At 43.1% G+C, this 15307-nt stretch overlaps 1 protein-coding gene across 1 annotated transcript in view; it reads right to left on the reverse strand.

The window, feature by feature from the left end:
• Window positions 1-15307, reverse strand: part of EMSY (EMSY transcriptional repressor, BRCA2 interacting) — a gene marked incomplete in the record, with an annotated part of 97812 nt that overhangs the window by 35066 nt on the left and 47439 nt on the right.

Genomic DNA, 15307 nt, shown 5'->3' on the forward strand with positions numbered 1-15307 from the left:
TTCCCACCACCTAAAAGATCTGTTTGTTGGTCAACTGAGTTGTACAGTTTATAGGTCACATAAAAAATGTTGAAAAAGTTCTAAAATTATTTCTCTGTGTAATTTTTTTTACATCACAGAAACCTGACATTTTAACAGGGGTGTGTAGACTTTTTATATCCACTGTATATGTTAATGGAGTATGTAAAAAATATGTATATATAGTGTACAACGTTTCACCCCGATTTCATTTTTGTTTATCATTAAGTCCATCAGCCTTTTCCTTGAAGAAGCCAAAATGGTGAAACATGTCGGAAATATAACCGCAGTAAAAAATAATGTTCCCTGTATTCGAGGACTAGCCAATATTATGGTTGTAAAAATGTTTTTAGCCAAATTATGTTTGAGTAAATAAAACACTTAAGAAAAAAAATATGTTTGTGTTATTATTCAATTAAGCGCCTAAAAAGTTCCATGTCGTCTATCCTGTTTTGAATACATAAAATCTGATCAATGTAAGCATCCTGGTCAGTGACCAATGGTTTATCTCAATTCTCTAACTGCTACATCTGCTTGTTCTGTTAAAAAACAGCAGACTTACTGGCAGGATCACCAGGTGAAAATAAAAAAGTCAGTCTAAAAAGAAAGTGAATGCAGCCACCCCAAAGAATTAGTAAGCTGCAATATAATAATTTGCTTTTGGATTTAATACTGCTTTAATTTGATTCCCACTTGCCACTACTATTATGATCCTGATCCTCAAATCAAACAAGGACTCTATTATTAGTACCTCCCAATTACAGAAAGGCAATAGCTTAAAACGGAGCTCCACCGCAAAATGGAACTTCCGTAGATCGAATTCCCCCCCCACCTGTCAAATCCAAGTATCTGCTGCAACTTCTGGGGAAATATCAGCACAATCTTGTGCAGTGAACTATGCAATGTCCGGCCCCTCCTCCGCCCTCCCCCCCCCCCCCCCCCATCATGCTTCTCCCCTTCTGGGAGACACACAGGTCCCAAAAGACAGCAGGGACCATTCAGAAAGCGCAGCGTTACTCACGCATGTGCAGTAGGAAACAGGCAGTGAAGCCGTAAAGCTTCACTGCCCGTTTCCCTTAGTAAGGAAGCTGGCGCCTGCACCCAGAGCCGAGGGACGGGTCGGCTTCAGGTGCCGACATCGCGTGCGTCTCCCAGAATAGGCAAGTGTCCATATATTTAAAAGTCGACAGCTGCAGTATTTGTAGCTGCTGACTTCATTTTTTTTTTAACCCAGGCGGAACTCCGCTTTAAGGAAAATCTCCCCCCCTTACCTTTTTTTCTGCTTAGATTCTTCATTAGGGACCCTAATGTTATCTTGGTGATTATTATTTATACCCATATTTTTAACCTGAATGTGCCTTGCACGACACATTGTAAATGCTCCTGAGAGGATGTACTGACCATCTCTTATGGGAACATTTCTTTTATGCAGGTAATTTAATTACCTTTACTATTGTATGTTATGGCCCTTTTTTATTCATCACATACTTTGTACTCGATATTCCTCAAACTTTTTTGTGGGGGAGAAGAAAAATAAATAAATAAAAATCTCCTCCCAGCTATTTTTTTCAATTGGTTAAAAGCCAAGATCTGGAGGGGCCGGAGCTTGAGACCGTGGCTTAGAGAGGAGGCCTCAGGGGAGAAAAGCCTGACAAGATCAAGGGGGTCTGCTGAAGCGTGAAGATAGGAAACATCTTAACACAACAGCATCTTCCACAACCCGCCTACCCCGCCCCCCGACTTACAGGTCATTAACTCTTGTAGTGTGGGGAGGCCCCTACTTAAAGCGGAGTTCCAACCATAAGTGGAAGCTCCGGTTATCTGCTCCCTGCCCCCCCGGGTGCCACATTTGGCAGCTTTCAGGTACCCATTCCCAGTTCTGGGAGACCGTCGTCCCTCGGAAGTTCAGCCCCCCACCTCCTTCCTCCACCACTGGGCAAGTTAGAAAGCACAGTTAAACTAGTTAAGCCGAAAACCAGAAAAGGCTTCACTGCCCATTTCCCTTACCAAGAATGGCGGCAGCACCCGAAAATCGGCTGGGGTGCGGACATCATGGGATCCCTGGATATGTAATGCCCCGTACACACAAGAGTAATTTCCATTGGAAAAATCTTGGATGTTTTTTCCAACGGAATTCGCGCTCAAGCTTGGCTTGCATACACACGGTCACACAAAAGTTCTCTGAACTTTCGACCGTCAAGAACGCAGTGACTTACAACACTACGACGAGCCGAGAAAATGAAGTTCAAAGCTTCAGAGCATGCGTCGAATTGTTTCCGAGCATGCGTAGGAATTTTACGCATCGGAATTGGTACAGGCGATCTGAATTTTTTTCCGGCCGAAAAATTGAGAACCTGCTCTCACTCTTTTGCTGGCGGGAATTCTGTCAGCAAAAGTCTGATGGAGCATACACACAGTCGGTTGGAATTTCCGACCAAAAGCTCACATCGGACTTTTGCTGGTGGAATTTCCGATCGTGTGTACGGGGCATAAGTGTCCTAATATTAAAACTCCACTTTAAGGGTATTTTTTTTGTACCTGTAGGTGGACTTTAAGGCAGCGTGTCCAATTTAGGGATCATGATAATATTGGCTTGCGGGGGGGATCCCTTTAATTGGAATTTAGAGTGAAAAGATATCATGCATTTCACATACAATAGACTGTACTGTGTAAGATTTGGAGAACATTATATATTTATGGTTACTATGTGTGAAGTGCTGTGGGACAAGGAGAGTAACTGGGTGTCTGAGTGCTGCAAACCTCAAAATGTATAAAAAAATAAATAAAAAAAGGGGGGATATCAGCATTATCTCCTGAAAGAGGAGCCACAAGTCTCCACTGCTAGGCTTAATTTTTCGGGAACTCTCCTGCATCTGCAAAGGGACATCACCATTGTGTGCCTAAATCCAGAATTCTGCACTGTCGTTTTCAAATGATACAATGCAGACCTGTGTGCCTTGGCACAGCATGTGTTTAACAAATGAAAGACACTGTGGTTTCAGCATTTATCATAATTCTAAAAGTACTCCATTTTAATAGAACATTTTAGTTTGGTTTTGTGGGGGCTCGTTTACGATTGCTTCTAAAATTGGCATTGGACACGCTTTTTCAAAACGCTCTGAATGCTAATCAAAGCCCCTGTCATTAAATAAAAGGGTTACCCTACAGTCCTTGTTCACACGTGGTGTTTGCTTTTCTTTAAAAAATAAATAAATAAGAATATAATATGATACCCCATGTCTCTTTCTTGGTGCAGCAAAGCGTCTCCAAAGCCTCCATAGAAGTCTATGGCATAGCTCACTTCAAGCACCTGAAGCTTTTAAAGGGCTTCATTTTTCAGCTTTTGCTTCTCTTTGTTTTGGTGGTATTGGAGGTAATGGATATCCCAGGATGTACTGGGAAAACAGCAAGCGAACCAGAAAGATGTCAGCAGCAGAGTATATATATTCTGGAAGTGTCTGGTGCAGACGTCACATCTGGTGTGTAGTGTGGAGCAGCAAGAAGCAATGAGCGGGGTCCAGACTATAGCATAGCAACTAGCAGATGGCACATGTGGTATGCAACATTGGGAAAGTTATAGCACACAGTGAGCAGGAGAGAGAGAACTGGGCGGCAGAGGATCAGCAGAGCTGGGGGGCCGGAGCAGCAGAAACGAGCAGATATTACACGTGGTGAGAAGTGTGGGATCTATATAGCAGGAAGTGAGCAGGGACCATAGAGAGGAGGATCAGTAAACCAGATGATTAGCAGAGGGGAGTTACTATTGAGTGAGGGATCAACAGAGATGGGGGTTACTACTGAGCGGGAGAATCAGCAGAGCTGGGGGTTATTAATGGGGGGGGGAATGATAAGCAGAGCTGGGGGTTATGAATGAAAGAAAAAAGTAGAGCGCACGCAAAAAAAGAGCCTCTAGGCATCGAAGCATAAACCCTAAATTTGGCATTCCTATGGGCTAGCAGATTTAGACCCAGCCATCAATGCCGCGTGCGTGATGACGTCACTCACGTAGGCCCCACCCCACGCGTTTCCTCACAGAAGATGTCATCAGGGGGACAGGCTGCGTTTTTTTTTAACCACTCGCCGACCAGCCTCCACAGTTGTACTGCGGCAGAATGGCACGGCTAGGCGAAACGACTTTATGCCACGTCGCTTTGCCCTGTGGCCACTAGGGGGCGCACTCACGCCGCCCGCTCACCCCCCGAGCCGATGCGAGTGCCCGATCACCGCCGGGCTCCCGCGATCGCCGCTGACACATGGAGAACCACCTCTCTGAGGGAAGAACAGACAGATCGTCTGTTCATACAGAGTATGAACAGCGATCTGTCCTCCTCTGCACAGTCCCCTCCCCCCTTCAGTTAGAACACAAACTAGGGAACACATTAACCCCTTGATCGCCCCTAGTGTTAACCCCTTCACTGCCAGTGACATTTTTACAGTAATCAACACATTTTCTATAGCATTGATCACAGTATTAATGCCAGTGGTTACAACGTGTCTAAATTGTTCAATGTGTCCACCATAATGTCACAGTCCTGATAAAAAAAAAATAATAATAAATAAAATTATAATAAATGTGCCATAAAACTATCCCCTATTTTGTAGATGCTATAACTTTTTGGGCAAACCAATCAATATACGCTTAGTGCGTTTTTTTTTGCCAAAAATATGTAGAAGAATACAGATCGGCCTAAACTGAGGAAAAATAATTTTTTTAATATATATTTTTGGGGTATATTTATTATAGCAAAAAGTAAAAAAAATGCATTTTTTTCAAAATTGACTTTTTTTGTTTATAGCACAAAAGATAAAAACCGCAGAGGTGATCAAATACCACCAAAAGAAAGCTCTATTTGTGGGGAAAAAAAAAGGACGTCAATTTTGTTTGGGTGCAACGTCGCACAACTGTCAGTTAAAGCGACACAGTGCCGCATTGCAAAAAGTGCTCTGGTCGGGAAGGGGGTAAAATCTTCCGGGGCTGAAGCGGGATGTGAAGGGGTTAATATTGCTCTAGTAATGACAGGTTTGCTTTAAACAATTTAAGTGCAGCTACCTAAAATATGTATAACTCATACGGTTTCCCAGACACTACAATTGCTACTCTACATACTGGAGAGAGTGTTTACTGGTAAACCACCAGCTTGGAAATTATTCATCGCTCTAAAAGCTAATTAAATGTGAGATTTGCGTGGAATCCTCCATTTTTACGTGACCACAGATCCCACAACAGTAATTGGAAACATAACTATGGGGGAGAAGAGACCGCAGGAATGGAACCTGTGAGAGGACACTAACCTCACCGAGATGAGTTACTGGAATTATGCAGAACATATGGGGGAGGGTAGACTGGTGTAATCAACTTAAATATTACATGTGAAAAACAAGGCCACACACCACTGTAAATTTACAAAAGAGAACCCGTAATTTTTTTGGACATCTTTTGATCGCCCCAAGTTCATAAAAAGAAATCCTCAAAAAAAAAAAACACTATAAAAGACAATAGTTTGTGGACACTTCTCCACATATGTTCAATGAAGGGTACTGTTAATGCTGCATCAAAGACTAGGTTCATATATATGCGGTTCTTCGTGCCACATCCGTGTAAGCATGGCAGCCCACTCATTTGTTTCCTGCACCTCATTAAAAATGCAGCTGCAAACCCATCTCAATATCACAGAAACCAAAAACAGAATTACCAGGGCCATGATACACGCCAAGGTTATGGCAGTCCTATTGGATAGGGTGAGTAAGTACTAGCAACTGTGGAAACCATCGGTGGACCACTATCCACCAGCTGACTTTGATGAAACGTTGCAGTCCCCTTGACTTACACCTGGCACATGTCTTAGAAGCTTGTCACTGGGCCTCCTTGTTTACTCCTCCCCCCGGGGCTTTGTCATTATTGCTCTCCTACGACTTCTTTCCTAGCTTTTCCTCCTCCTCCTCAGTTCCATGGCTTCTTTTTTCCCCCCTCTTTCCTCGCTCTTTACACCTATGGGCTTCCCCCATCTTTGGTTGCCCGCTCCCCTGAATATTAACCAAGGTAACATCAGCCAAATCTTGCGCAGAACTCGACGTGTAGAAGGTGGTCTACAACCTAACCTTTTTCTCGTACTAATCATGCCTTGCAATTGTCCCTCTTTCACACCACTGCATAACTTATGGCTCTGGCGACATACTTAGAATAATCAGGTCCTGCGTCCTTACGCCTTGTAACCGTATGACTTTGTTGGGCATCAGTAATTGTCTTTGCCAATTCAAGACATGTTGTGGTTATATTGTATACTGACTGGCTTTGTCATCACCTACTTTCACCTCTGGGGATGCGCCCCTGTTGCTTTGATGCGACATTGTGCAGCCTCCTTTCTTTTTGAAAAGCTTAACCTGTGACCGCATTCTTTGTACCTGTTCTCTCAATAAAATAATTTGAAGAAAAATGCAGCTGCGAGGAAATCGCATGGAGTTTTGCACCATACGAATTCCTTGTGACCAAAACCGCAATGCATTTTTAGGAGCCATTAAAAAAGTTAATGGCACCCTCCATTTTTTCTTCAAAGCACCACGTTTTGTGTGTGACTGTAGGAATACGTGCGATTTGCACTCACTCCTGCATCTCCATATATGTGAACCTAGCCTTGGACAATTGTACCTTTCCCAACCTTGTGGCAACAGTTCGGTGGAAGGTCCTTTTCTTATACAGTATGACTGTGCCCAAGCTCCAAACCACCAATGCCTATTACCTGGTTTGCTGTAAAAGAATGCGAGTCCTGACCTCAACCCTACTAAACACCTTTTAGGGTGAACTGGAACCAGGTCTTCTCAAACATCTGTACCTGACCTCATTAATTCCCAGTAACACTCCAAAACTTTGTGTAATGTCTTCCCAGAAGAAAGGAGACTTGAGGGTTCGTTCACTTTGTCAGAAACAAAAACAAAAAAAAAAAAAACACACTATATCCTCCCCACCCCCTCCCTGTATATAACCCTGTGGGTGATGAGCTATGGCACAATAGCCAAAAGACTCTGAAAATCTGGAAAAATCTGTGTGTGCAAGGGACAAGGCTGAAATGCAATATTGGATGCTGGTGATTTCTGGGCCCACAGATGGTGCTGCATTAAAAACGGGCATGATTCTTTGATGGACATCATTGCATAGGCTCAGGAATACTTCATGCAAAGAAGCCATATCTGAAAATGATCCAGAAACACTGCCGTCTTCTCTAGGTCAAAGCTCATTTAAAATGGTCTGCTGCAAAGTGGAAAACTGTTCTATGGACAGACTAAACAAAAATTGCCATTCTTTTTGGCCACCATGGGTGTCGCCTTCTCCAGACTACAGAAGGGATGGACCATCCAGCTTGTAGACAGCGCTCAGTTTAAAAGTATTTCTGATGGTATTGGGGTGGGGGGTACAGTTGGGCGTATAAAATGGGTAGCTTCCACATCTGGAAAGGCACCATCAGTGCCAAAAGATATATCCAAGTTATAGAGCAGCATATGCTCCCATCCAGAGGACTTATTTTTTTCAGGGAAGACCTTTCATATTTCAGCAGGACAGTGCTAAACTACATACATCTATGACAACAGCATGGCTTCCTAATAGAAGAGTCTAGGCGCTGAACTGGCCTGCACTCTCCCCCCATCAAAGCTATCAGTGCCCACGCAGCTGGTGGAGTGGCCCAGGGATCTGAAATCTTCAGTCATCTTCTGTAGGGCTTCCAGGATACAGCTGTGCAATTCCAAATGGTCAAAGCAGTCATGCGGCTGCGCTAACCAATCAAATCACTGTGACCCATCCTAGAAGCCAGAAATTCTACCAAAAGAAGGGGAAGAGCGGGCATTTCCAAACCCTAGACAGCTCCACCAGCTTTGATGCAGAAAGGGTGTAGGTTCACCTTTTAATTTTTTCTGAGAAGGTGAACATACACTTTAAGCCCTGATTCACACTGAATCCAGCTTTGAAATTGTGAGACTTCTTTTAAAATTAGGCTGTGACTTGTCATGCGATTTGACCTGTCAAAACATATGACAAGTTGTACTGGTGTGAACAAGGACTAAAGCCACAAAGAGAGTAACTCCACACTAATGCCTATGGATTTATATTGGAATGTCAAACAAGCTCATATATGTTGGATGGTCAGGTGTCCCTTTGGCCACATGTCCTTTGGTCCTTTAAGACCTTTGGCCATAAGGCTCAGTTCACACTGCCCCTACTTGGGATCTGACTTGTGAGTCGTGTGACATGTGAAATCCCATGTTAGTCAATGAGACCCATCTTGATGAGCATTACGGATGTTGCTCCGACTTTAGAAAAAGGTTCCTGTACTACTTCAAGGCGACCTCTATATGACTTGTGTCCATAGACTTTAATGAAAGTTGCCTCCAAGTCGGATCCTCATCTTAATTGATGTGATTTGGATCAAACATTACAGGAAGATTACATAGGCATTCCCTGAAGTTGCTTCAAAGTCCCGTGGAAGTCGCCTGGTAAAGTAACACTGTAAAACATGTGACTTTCAGGTTGCAGCAGTGTGAACCGAGCCTTAAAGGGGTTGTAAAGTCTGAAGGTTTTTTTTTTATCTTAAAGCATTTGTGTGTAGTAGCCCTCCCCCCACCTCTTCAGCCTCCCTAATACTTACCTGAGCCCCATCTCTATTCAGGGATGTCCACGGGTGCCTTAGGCCATTCTGGGACTATCACTCTTGATTGGCTGAGATGCAGCAGCGGCGCCACTGGCTCCCGCTGCTGTCATTCAAAGTAAGCCAATGGGGACAGAAAGGGCATGGGGCCGAGTCACGGCTCCATGTCTAAACACAGAGTTGTGGCTCAGCTCGGGTGCCCCCCATAGCAAGCTGCTTGCTGTGGGGGGGGGGGACTGAACAGGAGGGAGGGGCCAGGCCAGGAGGATAGAGGAGGGACCCAAGAAGAGGAGGAGGATTTGGGCTGCTCTGTGCAAATCCGCTGCACGGAGCAGGCAAGTATAAAATTTTTATTTAAAAAAAAAAAAAAAAAAAAAAAAAAAAAAAAAAACTTTACAATCACTTATCCTTCTATAGGGAACTGCTGCTCTTGCTCTCCGCAACGAATCTGGCCTAAAAGGTCAATATCTTGTTATTTTGTTCTATTATGGTCTTGCCTCGTCCTTCCTGATGCAACCTACCGTGTAATACAACTGGTAAGATAATGCGGTGCTCAATGTTAGACCCTGCTCCTTTCCTGCCTTGGTTTAATACAGGTGCACTTGCTGAAAGAAGTGTCAAGAAAGGGAAAAAGCACCAGTTAAAAGTCTGAAATTCTAGATTCTTTTTCTGAAAATGTTAAAAAAAAAAAAAAAAAAAAACACACAAAACAAAAAAAATTGTACATTTGTTTTTACCAGCTCAAAAGTCCTCAAATTAAAATAAAAGCAAACGCCATCACCCTTTACTATATCATATGCAACAAAAGGGCCAAAAAAAATAAAAAATAAAAAAAATTAAAAGTGAAGAAAAAAGGGATTTCTATGAGTGGAGATCTTTATAGCAACCGGTGGATGACCGTTCCCTTTTGAAAGGAAAGGATTCTTTCACCAACTGTGTGCCACATATACCCATCAGCTGGAAGATCGTGGTAGGGCATGGAGGCACATGACATGCTAAGACAGACGTATCACTACATGTCCTTCCTCACAGGACATAGCTAGTGTACATAGTCACTCTTAGCCCAATGCCAAACAAATAAAAAAAAATTAACCCTTGCAGTGGGGCTGTGCCCAAATTGCAAGGGTTAATGAATTTATGTCTAAGGGGAAAAATTTAAAGATTTACTTACCTGATCCTCCGCTCCTCCCTGCAATGTCTGCATCCCTACATGCCAGCGGTAAAGGGTCCTGACGTCATCAAGACCAGAGCACGGTCTATTGCACTGCACTCGACGTGAAGATGTCGAGGGACAGTCCACCACTGGAGCTGGGGGGGGCAGGCATGGGCGGCGCCTTCCCGGGGAGAGCAGAGTATCTGGTAAATAAAATGGTTTCTCCTCTCCCCTAGACACAAAACAAGCCATTAACCCTTGTAGTGCATGCACAGCCCCACTGTAGGGGATAAGATCGGAGTTGGAACTTAAAATTGAACAAAAATGAACAAGCAACGACCCATGGCACAGGAAATGAATGAATGAACGAAAGAAAGAATGAACAGGTGGAGTAGTATATGCTATACATGAATAGGAGATGGATAAAATGGGAAAATTAAGTGTACATGAGTGTATTTGCCTTCTCCTCTCCCCGCATAGGTAAGCCCTATTCTCTCGGACTCTGAACTGCAACAAGCTGGCTCACGTTTCTAAAGGCAACTTCTATGGTTCCGTTTTACATTTTTAATAGGTCAATTACCAAATTAAGGCTTTCATTTTTTACATTTCCTTTTTTTTTTTTTTCATAGACTTACTTTACATTTGCAGCCAGCAATAGCTTTCTGGAGCTGTCCAGTTAAAGCAGAACTCCAGGAAAAATGGATTTTGGGAACAGCCCAAGTCATTTACCTTACCTCTATAGCAAGTATCCTTTACTTGGATGGCTGCTGTTTGCTGAACCAATCCGATCTTCATTCATGCCGGATATTGCTCTTTTTGTGGCACTGTGGCTGAGCGTTCTGTCTCCCATACACTTAGGCCCCATGTACACTGCTGCTGCTGGTAAACGGACGTTTAGGAGCAGTTGGGCTTTTTTTTTCAGCTGCCCCTGAACTCTACGGTATCAGTACAGGTACACAGGGTCGTTTAGAGCCCTTTCACACTGGGATGTTGGTGGTAAAGAGCTGCCATTTTTAGAAGCGTTTTTAAACCCCCCCCCCCCCCCTGCCCCCCGCGCGCTATCAGCCGGAAAAGGGTTCAAAACGCCGCTCTGCCCATTGATTTGACTGGGCAAGGGTGCTTTAATGTATATACACCGCTCTCTTAAAGCGCCTCAAAGATGCTGCTTGCAGGACTTTTTAGCATCCTGCCAGCGCACCGCTCCAGTGTGAAAGCACACGGGCTTTCACACTGGAGTAACAGGAGAGGCGCTTTACAGGCGCTATTTTTAGCGCTATAGCCCTTCCTAGGCAGTTGAATTTAGAAGCTTTTTTTTTTTGGAAACCAATAAAAATGCGTTCAGGACGGATGTCCTGAGGCACTTGAAGCGCCAAATGCCTGTAACAGCTTGTAAACGCGTTTAAACACGGAAATGGAGTTACACTGTTGACTATTTGAAAAAATAAAATTTTAAAAAGTTCTAAAAACACTCCTAAACGCAAAATGCGGCTAAACTTGGCATGTAAACGTGGCAAAACGGTCTTTTACCATCTGTCAATATAAATCATTCAGGGGAGGTTTTAAAATGTCCCGTGTACATTAAGCCTAAGGGCTAGTTTACACTTGCTTCAAAACAAGGCTTCGGACAGGCTTTGCATCAGCTCTCTGAATGCCAGTCATAGTCATAAAATGGTTTGCTTACAGTCCTGTTTACACCTTGCTTTTGCTTGGAGCTTCTGTGGGGCTTCCATGAGGCTTACATTGAGGTGTTGGTGGGGCTTCAAGAGAGCTTTGCCATAGACTTCTATGGAGGCTTTGAAGCACAACTAAAGCTACATGGGGTATTAGTCCTATTTGTTCCTCCTGCAGCTAATCAATCTGCAGGTCCCTTCTTTGTGGACATTATGGATGGATAATCCTTTTCTTCTTCTTATGCTTAGTTTGGACTCCTCTCCCTCTATTTGAGGAATAATCTCTTTGGCTCAGTGCCTGTATAACCAAATTTGAAAATTGGTGTGGCAGCATACATCTCCTGAGGAAGCCGTTTAAATGGTGAAACATGTCGGGATGGCCGCAACATGACGAGCAATTATAACCTAAATTGGAAATGATCCAATGTGTTTTGACATGTATCAAATTAAAAAGTTTTATCATATGTTGTGACCCTAGTTATTTGGCACCTAAAAAATCCCAACTCTTGCCCAAAGAAGGGGTTAAAAGCGCCCGTGTATAAAACAATACTGTGCAAGGCTTCTTGTAAATGGACAAGGGAAAGCGAACATAAACAAGAGCCTTCATTGTATGAGATGCGCAACTCTCAGTTGAAGTAATATCCAGCATGAATGAATATAGGATTTGTACAGTAAACAGAAGCCATCAGAGCATTGGATAATCATTAGAGACAACTTAAATGACTTCCGTTGTTCCCGAAAAAAAAATTTTTTATTTATTTTTTTAATACAGCCTTGCATGGTATTAGTAACACAGTAAATACACACACCCATAACAAGAATGATTATTAACATTTATGCACGGACAAAGCTTTTTTAAAAAATAAAATAAAAACATTTTAAATAGAGCAGGGAACGGTTATAACCCCCCATCAGGTTGACCAGTCCTGCTGAAGAAATTTCCATTCAGTTCTTGTCCTGGAGAAGCAACAAGAAATGAGAGAACATCGCTAACAGTGAGGGGAATTCCCATCTCAGGCCCCTTTCACATGGAATGGGTACATCCAATCGGATTGCCTGTTCAGCGGGGGAACTCTCCGTTCAGCAAGCGGATGACGGGTCCATGTCCAATCTGTTATGCAGAGCAGATACAGATACAGCCCGCTCTCTTCTATGGGGCGTTTGGATGGAAACGGATTGTATGTCCGTTTCCATCTGATGGTCAGCTGATTTGCTGGACGGTTGGTGAACGTATCCCCATCCACCTCTTTTTTTAGCAAATTTTATCAGATCTGATGCCAGTGGACACATGTCCGTTAACATCTGTCACTCCATAGAGAACAATGGGTGGTCTGAAAAAAACAGACAGACGGACCCCATCGGGGGCCTTAGACAGCTGTCCTGGTAAAAATTCTAAAAATGTATAATCTCCTTTCTCAGTGACAAAGGTCCCCAGCAAAAATACAAAGGATCAACTGTCCCATTGGGAACACAGACAGCAATAAAAACATGGCAGAGGGTCGAACCCTTCCCTACTCTATCCAAACTAAGCTATAAAGAAAAGTCCACCTTTGGGAACATGTGCCACCCATTTTACATGTAGTTGCTTACCCAATCCCCCACCCCCCTGTGACAGCAGGCCAGAGATAGTCTCCACACACCCGCTACCACCATAAAAAAAAAAAAAAAAAAAAAAGAAGGAGTGTGGCTTCATTCATTCGCAGAGTTCTGTGAATGAATGAACTACAAATACCGACTGCCTTTGCGGCTGATGGCTTGTAGTTCTCAATTAAGTACCAGGAGGCTGTTGAGCTCTCTAATTAGTTTGTTGAGTGTTCCTGTCATTGTGTAACTGCCTGTATGAGGTACGAGCCGACAGCTTACACTAGCAAAGAAGAAAGAAGAAGAAAGAAGAAGAAAGAAGAAGAAGAAGAAGCAGAAAGAAAGAAGGAAGCAGAAAGAAAGAAGAAGAAAGAAAGAAAGAAAGAAAGAAAGAAAGAAAGAAAGAAAGAAAGAAAGAAGAAGAAAGAAAGAAAGAAGAAGAAAGAAAGAAAGAAGAAGAAAGAAGAAGAAAGAAGAGTTATTTTTGCTCCACTCCAAAAAAAAAAAAAAAAAAAAAAAAAAAAAAATCTAAAATCTTTTTGAGCTGGTTAAGTGCTGAAAATTTACATGAAAACAGTAAAAAAAAAAAAAAAAAAAAAAAAAAAAAACATGGAGGCTAACATTTCCAAAATTTAGGCTGTCAAGCCAAACCTCTGCCTTCAATACTTTGAGTCGGTGACCTGCAACAAGTGAAAAGATACCGATAAGGATTTTTGAATTTTTTCCTGATAGTCATAGTGACAAGCGACTAAAAGTATTGATTTAAGAGGGTCAGCAAAACAGCAATGTAATTTTTTTTTCTTTTTTTTTTTTTTTTTAGAAGTAATGGCAACCCCCACCTCTCTTTCAGGACAGGCAAACTTTAGGCTAAGTTTATACAAAGCCGTTAAAGGCTACGTTCATATTTTGAATAAAAAATAATCAATCCACATTTTTATGCAGGAAAAAAAAAAGTGCATTTGCTTTTATTTTATTCTCTAAGGAGCCTGCAGAGCATTGCACCCTCAATCAGCAGATCGGGGGTGTAACATCAAGCTCCTGCAGACTCAGGATATCGGTCAGTCGTATTTCCAGTACAGGCAGGCAGGTACTTGAGACCTGGAAGGTCAATGATCTATGGGGGGGGGGGGGGGTGCTCACTAGCACTCTCATAGCTCTTTAAGAAATACAAGCAGTCAGCTGCATATGGTTGTACCTGTACTTGTAGTCTATTCATTTACAGGAAACTGAATGAACGATGGGCCCATGTGGGCGGAGCCACACACGGTAGCACGGTTTTCAAATTGTGACAGCAGGAGAAAGATTACCGTCACGGGGAGGAGGGGTGAGGCCAGAGAAGCTGCAGATACTGGAACAGGTTACATGTGCCAACCTAAAGACTGGTGGAACATGTAACCTGTTCCAAAAGGTGAACTTATCCTTTAACGCACGTAACTTTGCATGATGATGTGTTCTGTGTTAGGGCAGCCCATTTGTTCACTCTCACACAGTGCGCAAACATGCAGCGCAATCTGTGAATGAAGCCTAAATCTAAATTCCAAGCAGAAAACAAGAAAATCTCCTTAAAAAAACTGTCATTTCTAATAAGGGAGTGAACATGCCGCACTGCACTTTATGAATGGTCCTGTAGACTTCTGGGACATGTGATGTGTCACAGAAGACTGCAGGGGAAGGGGGGACTGGAATGAGCTTCCAGTTTAGATCGCCAAGTGGAAATCTGTCAAGACCAGGTACCCAGTCAACCCCCCCCCCCCCCACACACCCCAAAGAAAGGTGGCAAATGTGGCAGATATGGGGGGGGTTTGGTACCGCAGTCTTTCGGGACCTCTGATGTGTCCCAGAAAGCTGCGGGGTAAGGAGGTCATCCAAACTTCCATTTAGAAGTTCAAGAGGGAGGTCTAACTCTAGTAGCCAATTAGTTCTCAGTTGCAGTGCTAAAAGTGACCATGTAGAACGAGGGCGAGGGAGTAGAGGGATGACCCGTCAGCTCGCTGCTTCTTCATTGTGCAATCGGCAGAGTGTTACGCTGCTGTTGCAGTGGAGGCCAAGATCTGGTTATACGGTCTGCAACCGTGCCTAGATCACAAAACTAACCAAACAGAATTAGATATTCCATGGCATTTAATGCAGCTGCTTGCTTAGTGTTCAGCATTAAACCACTCTTTTTTTTTCTTACACAATTTTATAGTCACAGTAAATGGCCGACTAACTCCCATCCCTTCCACTCTTGTACAGCTTACTAAATTATA

Source organism: Lithobates pipiens, unplaced genomic scaffold, assembly GCF_037356315.1.
Source record: "Lithobates pipiens isolate NorthernLeopardFrog02 unplaced genomic scaffold, aLitPip1_a1.2 Scaffold_23, whole genome shotgun sequence".
NCBI lineage: Eukaryota > Metazoa > Chordata > Amphibia > Anura > Ranidae > Lithobates > Lithobates pipiens.